At 44.0% G+C, this 11,237-nt stretch overlaps 1 pseudogene; it reads right to left on the bottom strand.

Moving 5' to 3' along the window:
* Positions 1 to 6,508: 6,508 nt before the first annotated feature.
* Positions 6,509 to 6,628, bottom strand: LOC134949491 (5S ribosomal RNA; annotated as a pseudogene).
* Positions 6,629 to 11,237: the final 4,609 nt, after the last annotated feature.

The raw sequence follows: 11,237 nt of genomic DNA, 5'->3' as shown, positions 1-11,237 counted from the left end.
GCAATAATGACTAATGCAAACAAGACAAGCACAGTTCCAAGCAAGGGCTGGGAATAAGCCTATATTACAAATAGCAAAGAATAAGTACAATAGCTGGAGCGAAGGCTGGCAAGAACAGATAGAGTACCCACAGACCACTACAGACAGGGCAGGTGACTTCTGTCAGGCAGAAGCTATTACCAGGGCCGTAACTAGGGGGGGCCAAGGGGGCATGCGCCCCGGGTGCAGGATCTGAGGGGGCACCAAGGAGTTACAGAGAAACTGTTTTTTTGTTTTGTTTTTACTGATAGTGCTGTGCTGCTCCAGTGACACAGCAGACAGCTCCCAGGGCAATGTATCTGACTCACCAGTAGGCCCGCTGCTGGCTGCGACGCTGTGCGGGTGAGCTCCAGTACCTGGGATCTTTCCTATGTCGGCTTCTGTCTTAAACTCTCTTCTTTGCTATGCAGTGCTGCGACTAGCATGCGGTGCACCATACAAGCTATAGAAGCGCACTGTGCTCCCAGTTAACAATATCAACCCCCGCTTTGCCTCCCAGATTGGGGGATTTGGTGTAGTTTATAGGGTGGTGTAGTGCAGTGATGTAGTGTACCATATAGGGTATATAGGGGGTAATTCCAAGTTGATCGCAGCAGGAATTTTGTTAGTAGTTGGGCAAAACCATGTGCACTGCAGGGGAGGCAGATATAACATGTGCAGAGAGAGATAGATTTGGGTGTGGTGAGTTCAATCTGCAATCTAAATTGCAGTGTAAAAATAAAGTAGCCAGTATTTACCCTGCACAGAAACAAAATAACCCACCCAAACCTAACTCTCTCTGCAAATGTTATATCTGTCCCCCCTGCAGTGCACATGGTTTTGCCCAACTGCTAAAAAATTTCCTGCTGCGATCAACTTGGAATTACCCCCATAGGGGGTCATTCCGAGTTGTTCGCTCGTTATTTTTTTCTCGCAACGGAGCGAATAGTCGCTAATGCGCATGCGCAATGTCCGCAGTGCGACTGCGCCAAGTAAATTTGCTATGCAGTTAGGTATTTTACTCACGGCATTACGAGGTTTTCTCTTCGTTCTGGTGATCGTAATGTGATTGACAGGAAGTGGGTGTTTCTGGGCGGAAACTGGCCGTTTTATGGGTGTGTGCGAAAAAACGCTACCGTTTCTGGGAAAAACGCGGGAGTGGCTGGAGAAACGGAGGAGTGTCTGGGCGAACGCTGGGTGTGTTTGTGACGTCAAACCAGGAACTAAACTGACTGAACTGATCGCAGATGCCGAGTAAGTCTGGAGCTACTCAGAAACTGCTAAGAAGTGTCTATTCGCAATTCTGCTAATCTTTTGTTCGCAATTTTGATAAGCTAAGATTCACTCCCAGTAGGCGGCGGCTTAGCGTGTGCAAAGCTGCTAAAAGCAGCTTGCGAGCGAACAACTCGGAATGACCCCCATAGTGTAGTAATGTATTGCAGTATAAAGGGGCATGTAGTGCACTTATGTGGTGTAGCATATAAGGGAATGTAGTGTAGCGATGTAGTATAGCATATAGGGTATGTAGTGCAGTGCGTAGGGGCATGTAGTGTAGTGATGTATTTCAGCGTGTAGGGCAGGCATGTCCAAACTGCGGCCCTCCAGCTGTTGAGAAACTACACATCCCAGCATGCCCTGACACAGCTTTAGCATTCTCTGACAGCAAAACTGTGTCAGGGCATTCTGGGATATGTAGTTTCACAACAGCTGGAGGGCAGCAGTTTGGACATGCCTGGTGTAGGGGATGTAGTATAGTGATGTAGTGCAGTGGATAGGGGAATGTAGTGCAGTGATGAAGTGTTATGATATAGTGTAATGTATGGGGAAACACAGAGGAGCATGTAGTTCAACACGCTGGTGGGGCATGTGACGCATAGGGCATTTGAGGCACATAGGGGAATATTGTCCAATAGTATCCCCTTTTTTCAAAACTTTTGATAATCTGATTATTTTAGTGTGATAGGGTTTGTTCGTCTGTTTTTTGAGGGGAGGAGGTGCCAAATTACTGTTTTGCCCCGGGTGATGAAAATTCTAGTTTCGGCCCTGCTATTACTAGCAATGCACCAAAATCCTGACTGTGCTTTAACTATTAATACATAGCTGCTGCTTCTTACTAATGTAACACCTTTTAACACTTAAAGGTCTATTTATCATCAGATGCAGATGACAGGTGATAAACTTGACCAAACTCACACTGTGATAATTGAATACATTGCATGGATGTATCAATTATCGCATGCAGGCGCAGAGCTTGCGGACAAGCTCAGTCCCTGTGATGCCTCTCCGCAGCATCATCAGGGTATTTTTCATAAAAAATACCACAATGTCCTGCTGTGCATGAGCCACCGCACATCGCTACCGCCAGGATCCTCCCCATCGCTACTACCCCTGAACTGCAATTCCCCACTCCAGATTTTATACTTACCAGTCTAGGAGCCGGTGTCCGGTGCTCCAGGAGGCTGCTGGGCGACGGTCCTTCTTCTGCGATGTGCTGTAAACTGTGCTGCCACTTTGCAGAGTAACTTTACAGCACCGGGATCACAGCGCAGCATATGGAGGACCCGGCGCCCGGCAGTGCTCACCGAAGCAACAGACACCGACTCCCTGGACTGGTAAGTTTGGTTTTTTATTACTTTTTATTTTTAATTTTTTACACTGTAATCACCTTGTGATCACATAGCTGATCACTGGAGCCCGGTCCCCGCACAGTTTTCTCTGCCAGGGGACAGAGAAAGATAGGCAAAGGGTGCACATCACATTGCTGCCCTGTGAATTCACCAGCCTTAGCTGGCGAAATTATCACAGGGCTCACTACGGTATTTTGTTTTCCTTTTTTTTGTGTAAATTTGGCCAAATCGATTTTCCCATAATAAGTATGGGGAATGCGATGTGGCTTTCTAAAAAAGATGACAATTAAAGGGTTTGGAGTAGTTTTTCATGAAAACACCCTTTTTCACATTCTTTTAGTAAAAATAAAGTTAATAAATAGGCCCCTTAAACCTCTGATGTCTTGGGGGGTCATGTGTTGGTCTGGGGGAGTCCTGTGCTCTGACCTTAAACCTTAGTGTTAGGGACCCACTAGATGAGGTCACCTGGTCGCGTTTGGTGGGACAATATTTTTGGACAAATTTATGTCAAGCACCTCAATTTCACTCTTTATTCTGATTAGCAGTGTTTAGTACTTAGAGTGTGCGTCTGCATTTTTCTCTTTTTTTTCTAGAAAGGCTGGTAATAATCATAGATCAAGAATAACAAAGAATAAGTAGCTGGACAGAAGGCTAGCAAGAACTGACAGAGTATCCACCAGACAACTACAGCAGGGTTGGTAGCTTCTGACAGGAAGAAGCTATAACCTGCAATGCACCAAAGCCCTGATTGTGCTTTAACTATTCAGGAAGCAAATCAGAACCCCAGAACAGAGACAGGCCCCTTGCAAATCATTAGACTGCAGCTGAGTAGTGGCACATAGAGAGACAGGCACCTTACTATTAATTGCATTGCAGTTGATACAGGGACAGTCTCTTACAATGATTACACTGCAGTTGTGAGAAGCTATTTCTTAATAACAGCCAAGACCAACAGGCAGTGTGGCTGCAGAGATTTGTGGTTGACTACCAACCATCAGGACCATTGGCTATTGCAGCTGGCTTGAGGCAGTGTTCTAGTCACCTAGCAATGACTGGGACCCGCCAGAACTGTAAGCTGCTGTGCAGGGATCCTAACATTGTTCTGCTGGGCATAAATATTAGTGTAACCATTATGAATGTGGTTACTATAATTTTACCAAATGTGCAATTCTCTGTCAGACATCACACATGCCTCTTCTCTCGACAGCTTTTCTAATACTCTCACCAAATCTTATTCTCAAACCTTTTAACCGTTGTTTCAACTGCCTCCTAAATGTCACAGCTTTAAATGGTGCCCAATGTAACCCTTGTTTATTTGCTCCCAGGTTAAATTATACTCTCCTGATAGTAGGTCCTGTCTTGATGTCTTGACTGATGAACAGTGACTCAAGCAATACAAAATAATTATCAATCCACCAGGGGCTAGCTTGGGATAACCCCTCCCTCTGACTATATCAGGCAGAGTTGTGGCACAACTTAACCTATAGAGATTATCGTTAGCAATAATTGGACACAAGAAGCAATTTGACAGAAAACACTTACAGAATATTATTGTATAGGAACTTGCATGTAAAATATTGGTTAGGTATAAATAACATAACCTGCCACGTTTACTGGCTTAATGGGTGTTCAAAATCCCCAGTGATGATAATACACTCTAATATATGTGATGGTCTATGCACAAGTATCATCTGGAATAATCACCTAATTGTTTCACATGGTAAGAGGAGTCATGAAGAAGTGCAGCAGAAGACAGAGAAGGCAATTGTGGGACGTGGACTGGAAGGACACGGAAGGAAGGTAGTGCTGAAGTAAGATATATACTGGTGGTGGGTGCTGGCGAGAAATTGAAATGTACTGTATACTAGTGCAATAGAGAAGGGGGTGGGGCAGGCTGGAGCCAGAGATACACAGGGTCATGCTGGTGCAGGTTACACGGCAACAGGTGACACAGCAGCAGCGTGGTTGAGGTTTTCTGCAGAGACAATGGCAAGGGGTTGCTGGTGAACTGCTGTACAGTGAAGGGGATAAAGCTGGAGATACAGAAGGTATGAGGTTGGATAGACACTTGGGTTAGTGCTGAAGACACTGGGATGGGTGTGAAGAGACACAAGGGGATGAGCCAATGTGTATCTTGCCTGTACCACCCAGGAAGCAATAGGGACAACAAAAATAGTGTAGTGGGTCCCCAAGATTTCTGTTGCTGGTTCTGACTACTTAACATTGTCTTTTGGATGTTATTTATATTACACGGTGCTTTTGCACCCGGCGACTACCCACCGAGTCCCGTGTCGCAGACATCCAAGGCGTGTCCGGACCATGCCCTGCCAGTAGCATTAGCATGCTGTTGGCACGCCCCCTCCCACCCCACGACTAGCCCTGAGATGCTTTTAGCATCTCACTGGGCTCCCTGGGTGTGCGTGCACACTCCACAAAGAAATTCAGACTGCGATCGCTGCCGTTGCAACGATCCAGTCTGAATTACCCCCATTGATTGCTCTATTTTTATTTTTGTAGATTACTAAGAAAGTTTTGCAGTATACAGATGCAGATGAGATGCCTGCTTCTGTTGGCTCTTTTGCACCCAGCACGGGGTGGGTACCAATGATAATGGCTGCGACAATTAGATGTAAAAACAGTGGGTGGGGTTTCCGCTTCTGGCTGCATGTGGGGAGCAAGCTGAGAACGCTGCCCTGCTCCACAATCCGTTTTTACAGCAATTTTTCAAGGCACATCGCTGCCTCCAACTCCTGAGCACTCACCTGCCCGCTGACTTCTGAACCCCAATGGATAAATACAGTATCTGGCCCCGAGGGCAGCAGCGAACCCACAGCCTCCAATATAGGAGAAGCGGCGCAGTGATCCTGTCATGGTGCTGAACGCTGACTCCACACTCAGCTCTCCTGCTTCTAAATAGGCTGCCACCCAGCAAGAAGTTACTGGACTGCCTCAGGTATGATGCAGCCCTGACTCACCTGTCACCTATGGGGACATTGTTGAGGCAATTAAAAGTACTATGTCTCCTATGTTATCCCTGGCAGTCACAGACATTTCCCAACAGATACAGCAGACCTAGTGGTAGAAAGGGTTCACCATGTTGGTCCTCCACCCAGACCAAATGATACCCATCCTAGAGATGTATTATTCTGTTGCTTAAATTACTTGCACAAACTGGCTTTTTGGAAAGCATCTCGCAAACAGCAGAATATTATGTGGAAGGGAAAGAAGATACGCCTATTTCAGGATAACTCTGTTGAGTTAACAAGGGCACAGAATGCATTTTAACTGATCTGTTCTCGTTTAGTATCTGAGAAGAGTAAGTTTGCCCACATCTACCCCGACCGTCTACGCATCTTCACGGCTGACTCCCATTATGACTTTACAATTCCTGAGTATGCAAACACAAAAAAAGAGGAAAAAAGAAGTCTCTTGTTCTGAAGCACTACAATACAGATAATCTTATATGGCTAAATATCCATTTACTAACTAAAATACAATACTTTAATTATTCTCATTAAAAAATATAATATTGAGGAGTTCAGTAGGCGCCAATATGTGTTATGAAATAACACTGCGAAAATATGAAAAAAATATATATAAATCTAATACATAGTACAAATACCATGATATGAGCCGAAATTGGTATGCCTGTGGTATATTTGACAATTACAATATGGTTGCTCAACAACCTATTGATAAAAATGTAAACAATGTTCAAAAATGTATCATATAGTATAATATATGACCATCATTTAGAGCTGCTTCTATCCCACTTGGGAAGATAATTTTAGCAGATAGCTGAATCATAGGTCATAACCGAGATGTAAGGCTATGCTCAGTATTAGTGATGGATAGGCGGCAAATATTTGCAGTACCAGGGTGTTCCAAAGTGGTCTCCCATCCAAGTGCTAACCCGGCCCTCCACTGCTTGGCTTCCAAGATCAGATTAGATTGGGCATCTCCAGTGGGGTATGTCCGCAGACCTTATGCTTGCCTATATCACACTGTCAGTTCTTACAGATAACAATCACTATACACATACACACTTCTACACCGGGGCGGTTTCCACTTTTTGTTTCCTATTGAATTCCTGAGTATGCTCAAGCTTTTTAAGGGAAGATCAGCAAGCTACTTCCTCTGATATTTCTGACCATCCTACTTGATTTATTATCAGATACAGAGAGGGATGTATCCAATTTCACCTGTTGGATTATAATGCTGTAGCTTTATGCAAATCTATTTTCCCGGTTTCTATAGCCAATTCCAGTGGTTCACAAACTTTTTGGAATCTCGGCACCTTACAGCATCAGAATTTTTTTCACGGAGCCTCCAGGACAAAAAGCTTCTTATTGAGAAATTTAGAAAGAAATATTAAATTAAGTAAATTGTGTTTATATGTCATCCATAAGTTCAACTGTGTGGTGAGGGACAAGATTTGCTTCTGATTGTCCACATATGTTATGATTGGCAGCCGCCAGCACTGGTCTTGCCTATTACATTAACCATAAATAATTTGAATTGGTCCTGGACCACCAATCCAAGGCACTCCTGCAAGTGTCCTGAGGCACCCCTAGGCAGTGGGCACACAGTTTGGAAACCACTGGCCTATTCTAACATTATTGTTGTTTAGTTTTGGCCATACATATTTTCTCTACTCTGATTGATGGTTATCCCCAGAATGCCCTCATACTGTAGTTTTTGGACCTTTTCCAGGTTCTGTCCACTACAGAGTGTGCTGGTAATGTCTAACTACTTGCTCTCGATGGATTACCAATTTAACCCATGTATACTCTATGTCAATCTACTTTGCCAGCCTATATCTTATGTTCCTAACTATTATTTTAAACCTTTTTACTTAGTTCAGGAGTGCACTAGACACTGACAGTATTGCGTACTCAGATGCATGGATGTACAACAGGGTCCTTCCTGCAGCTACATTAACAAAGTCACAAATGCAATTGCGTCCAACTCAGAATCAGGCCCTATGAGGTGGGATCCAGTCCCCCTCGACAGACCACAGCCACTCAACAGATCCCGCCCCCATTAGGGCTGCTTCCATAAACTTTCTGGGCTGGTTTTCCATCCCAATCCGCCCCTGCTGTCAAGCCACATCTCTTTTCTTTCTCTAAGATATCTCTACGCTTTCTTTAAACTATCATTAAGCTTTACAAAAAGGATTTAGAAAACCCACGCTTCTCCCTTTATTTTGTTTTGCTGCTAAGTGGGATAAAGATACCTGTAATCTCCTAGAGGTGATTATATATACATACAAAGGAGGTTTTTCCCACATCCCTACTCAAAGCATATAACTCAGAGCTTCCCAAACGTGGTCCTCAAGGCACCCCAACAGTCCAGATTTTAGGTATATCCATGGCTCAGCACAGATGGTTAAATCAAATTGTCTACGGTGTTAATTAAGTCACCTGTGGCCAAGCATGGATACATTTAAAACCAGGACCGTTGGGGTGACTTGAGGACTGTGTTTGGGAACCTCTGATATAACCAATATTCTCAATGTTTATTTGTATTGCATAAGTTTAAAACATAGGCCCTCATTCCGAGTTGTTCGCTCGCAAGCTGCTTTTAGCAGCATTGCACACGCTAAGCCGCTGCCTACTGGGAGTGAATCTTAGCTTAGCAAAATTGCGAACGAAAGATTCTCAAAATTGCGAATAGAAATTTCTAAGCAGTTTCTGAGTAGCTCGACACTTACTCTGCCACTGCGATCAGTTCAGTCAGTTTCGTTCCTGGTTTGACGTCACAAACACACCCAGCGTTCGCCCAGACACTCCCCCGTTTCTCCAGCCACTCCCGCGTTTTTCCCAGAAACGGCAGCGTTTTTTCACACACTCCCAGAAAACGGCCAGTTTCCGCCCAGAAACACCCACTTCCTGTCAATCACACAACGATCACCAGAACGAAGAAAAAACCTTGTAATGCCGTGAGTAAAATACCAAACTTCTTAGCAAATTTACTTGGCGCAGTCGCAGTGCAAACACTGCGCATGCGCAATTAGCGGAAAATCGCTGCTATGCGAAGAAAATGACAGAGCGAACAACTCGGAATGAGGGCCATAGTAAATAGTTACACTCAATTGCTTAATATCTTCTTATCAAAGACCACACACTATTTTCAGTGTCACATAAATGCTTTAAAACACACTCATTAATCCATAAAAACATGTATTATATAATGTTTCTTTCTGTAACAGCCACATAAATAATTAAAGCTAGTTTTTGCCAATTAATTTTTTTTTAAGATAAAGTCTTCAATATTTCACAGTGGATCTCTCAGAAATTATACTTATTCCTGGGATTTGTCTGATGTGTTATTCTGTTCCTTACTTTTATGAAATGTACCTTGCAGCACTTTCAAATTGCTTGCCTATTGTGCATACCATGCATTATGAAAAGGCTGCAGAGCGCCATCAGAATGAATGATCATTAAAATGTATCTAAAACATCTGCAGTGACAATGTACCAGTAAATAGGTCAAGCACATGAGCATGTATTGTTTCATTTACTATGCTATGTATACATTATTTTCCAATATCAAGGGACAACGGTGCTTTAGTCATTAGTTGGAATCCTTTGTTTTGTTCCAGCAGGTGTTGAAAAATAAAGAATAAGATAACTGCAGCAATGGATGAACAGAATATGCACCAAGAAGCTGCACTGTTAAAACAGAATTAATGTGAAAGCTGAAGTAAGGTTAAATTCAGGTCATGTAAGAGAAGTCTAAGCAAATGTATGGTTGTAGTAACATATTTTAAACTGGCTTGTCTTTACTGGAACTCATTTTACAGTATGTACTGCAAAATGGTCAAGGCACAGTGCAGAATTCTACTTGGTGATGAAAAGCTCCTTGATTTGTGCTACTGCAAATGTAAAACATCCTAATGATACTCGGTGGACCCCTTCATTCAAAGTAAAGCATTCATATACCTCAAATACCAGGAAATAATGACACGGAGACTTGAATTTGGCAGAAAAATTGCTAGCTATTTATTGTACCCTAACCATTATCAAACCTGTAATTGAAAATTTTGTTAACATGCCGATTCAGCCGGCATATGGTGGCAGAAAAAAGAACGGCTCTATTGAACTAACGCTAACTTTAAAAACGTTAAAATTCAAAACTATCCTAATTTAAATACAAACTATAAAATCGGTAATAGGTGCCCAACTCAACCCCCACAGTGACTACCCACCCTGATGGGTGCCTGCCGCTGCCCCCGGCAGGGTGGTCGAGCGGCCCTAAAAGTCGATGGAGGTGAGTGCACCTAAACCACACCAAACTGTAAATCACTACAGCTAACAATACAAACTACAACCTGCCGTTCTTTTCCGCCAATAAATAGCCAACGATAAAACCAGCCAACAATTCAACGCCAAGGCACTCCGTGCCAGAACATCTACCAACAGGGCGGGAAGGCAATTCAGCAGCAAGAGAGACCAGGCTGGGCCTAGCATTCCCTATATATATTAACCCTCCCCTTTTTCCAAAGGCTATACTTTCCTCACAGCTAGGTCCACCCCCTCACAGGATGTTTAACTCTTTCCTTTCCTATGCAGTCAATTCTCTCTCCTAAACATCCTAATGATACTCGGTGGACCCCTTCATTCAAAGTAAAGCATTCATATACCTCAAATACCAGGAAATAATGACACGGAGACTTGAATTTTGCAGAAAAATTGCTAGCTATTTATTGTACCCTAACCATTAGCAAACCTGTAATTGAAAATTTTGTTAACATGCCGATTCAGCCGGCATATGGTGGCAGAAAAAAGAACGGCTCTATTGAACTAACGCTAACCTTAAAAACGTTAAAATTCAAAACTATCCTAATTTAAATACAAATTATAAAATCGGTAATAGGTGCCCAACTCAACCCCCACAGTGACTACCCACCCTGATGGGTGCCTGCCGCTGCCCCCGGAAGGGTGGTCGAGCGGCCCTAAAAGTCGATGGAGGTGAGTGCACCTAAACCACACCAAACTGTAAATCACTACAGCTAACAATACAAACTACAAACTGCCGTTCTTTTCCGCCAACAGCGAAAGACTCCTCCCCAGAGTCTTCGCACCGCCACCATAACCTTACCCTAACTCCTGCAACACTAGACACAGATCCTCCAGGAAAAGCATCATCCCCTCTTTGGATAGACGCACACCATCAGTCCGAAAAAGGTGACTGTCTCGGAACCGAATCCTAGGGTGGCGAACCACTTTGCCTCCGTGGGACAACACCCACTTCGCCACCGCCCCATTCACCTTTTGCCTGGCTTCATCAATCAGGCGATCATCCGCCACACCTCGCCAACTCAACCTTGGCACCATCAAAGAGAACACCAAGACACAATTGGTCCATGCTGCGACCACACTGGCCAGATCCTTTATCATGGCCCACCGCAGCTCCAAAGATGTCCTCTTCCCCAGGTCGTTGCCACCTAAATGGACAACCAGCACCCTAGGGACTCCATGCTCGCTGGCCTGACTGACTAGTCTACTCTTCAGCTCTTTCCACATCATCCCCCGCCAACCAATCCAACGAACTCCCTGAGCCCTAGGAAACATCTGAGCCCCCTCCGAG

Source organism: Pseudophryne corroboree, chromosome 1 (genome assembly GCF_028390025.1).
Source record: "Pseudophryne corroboree isolate aPseCor3 chromosome 1, aPseCor3.hap2, whole genome shotgun sequence".
NCBI lineage: Eukaryota > Metazoa > Chordata > Amphibia > Anura > Myobatrachidae > Pseudophryne > Pseudophryne corroboree.
This window is presented reverse-complemented; position numbering and strand designations above follow the sequence as displayed.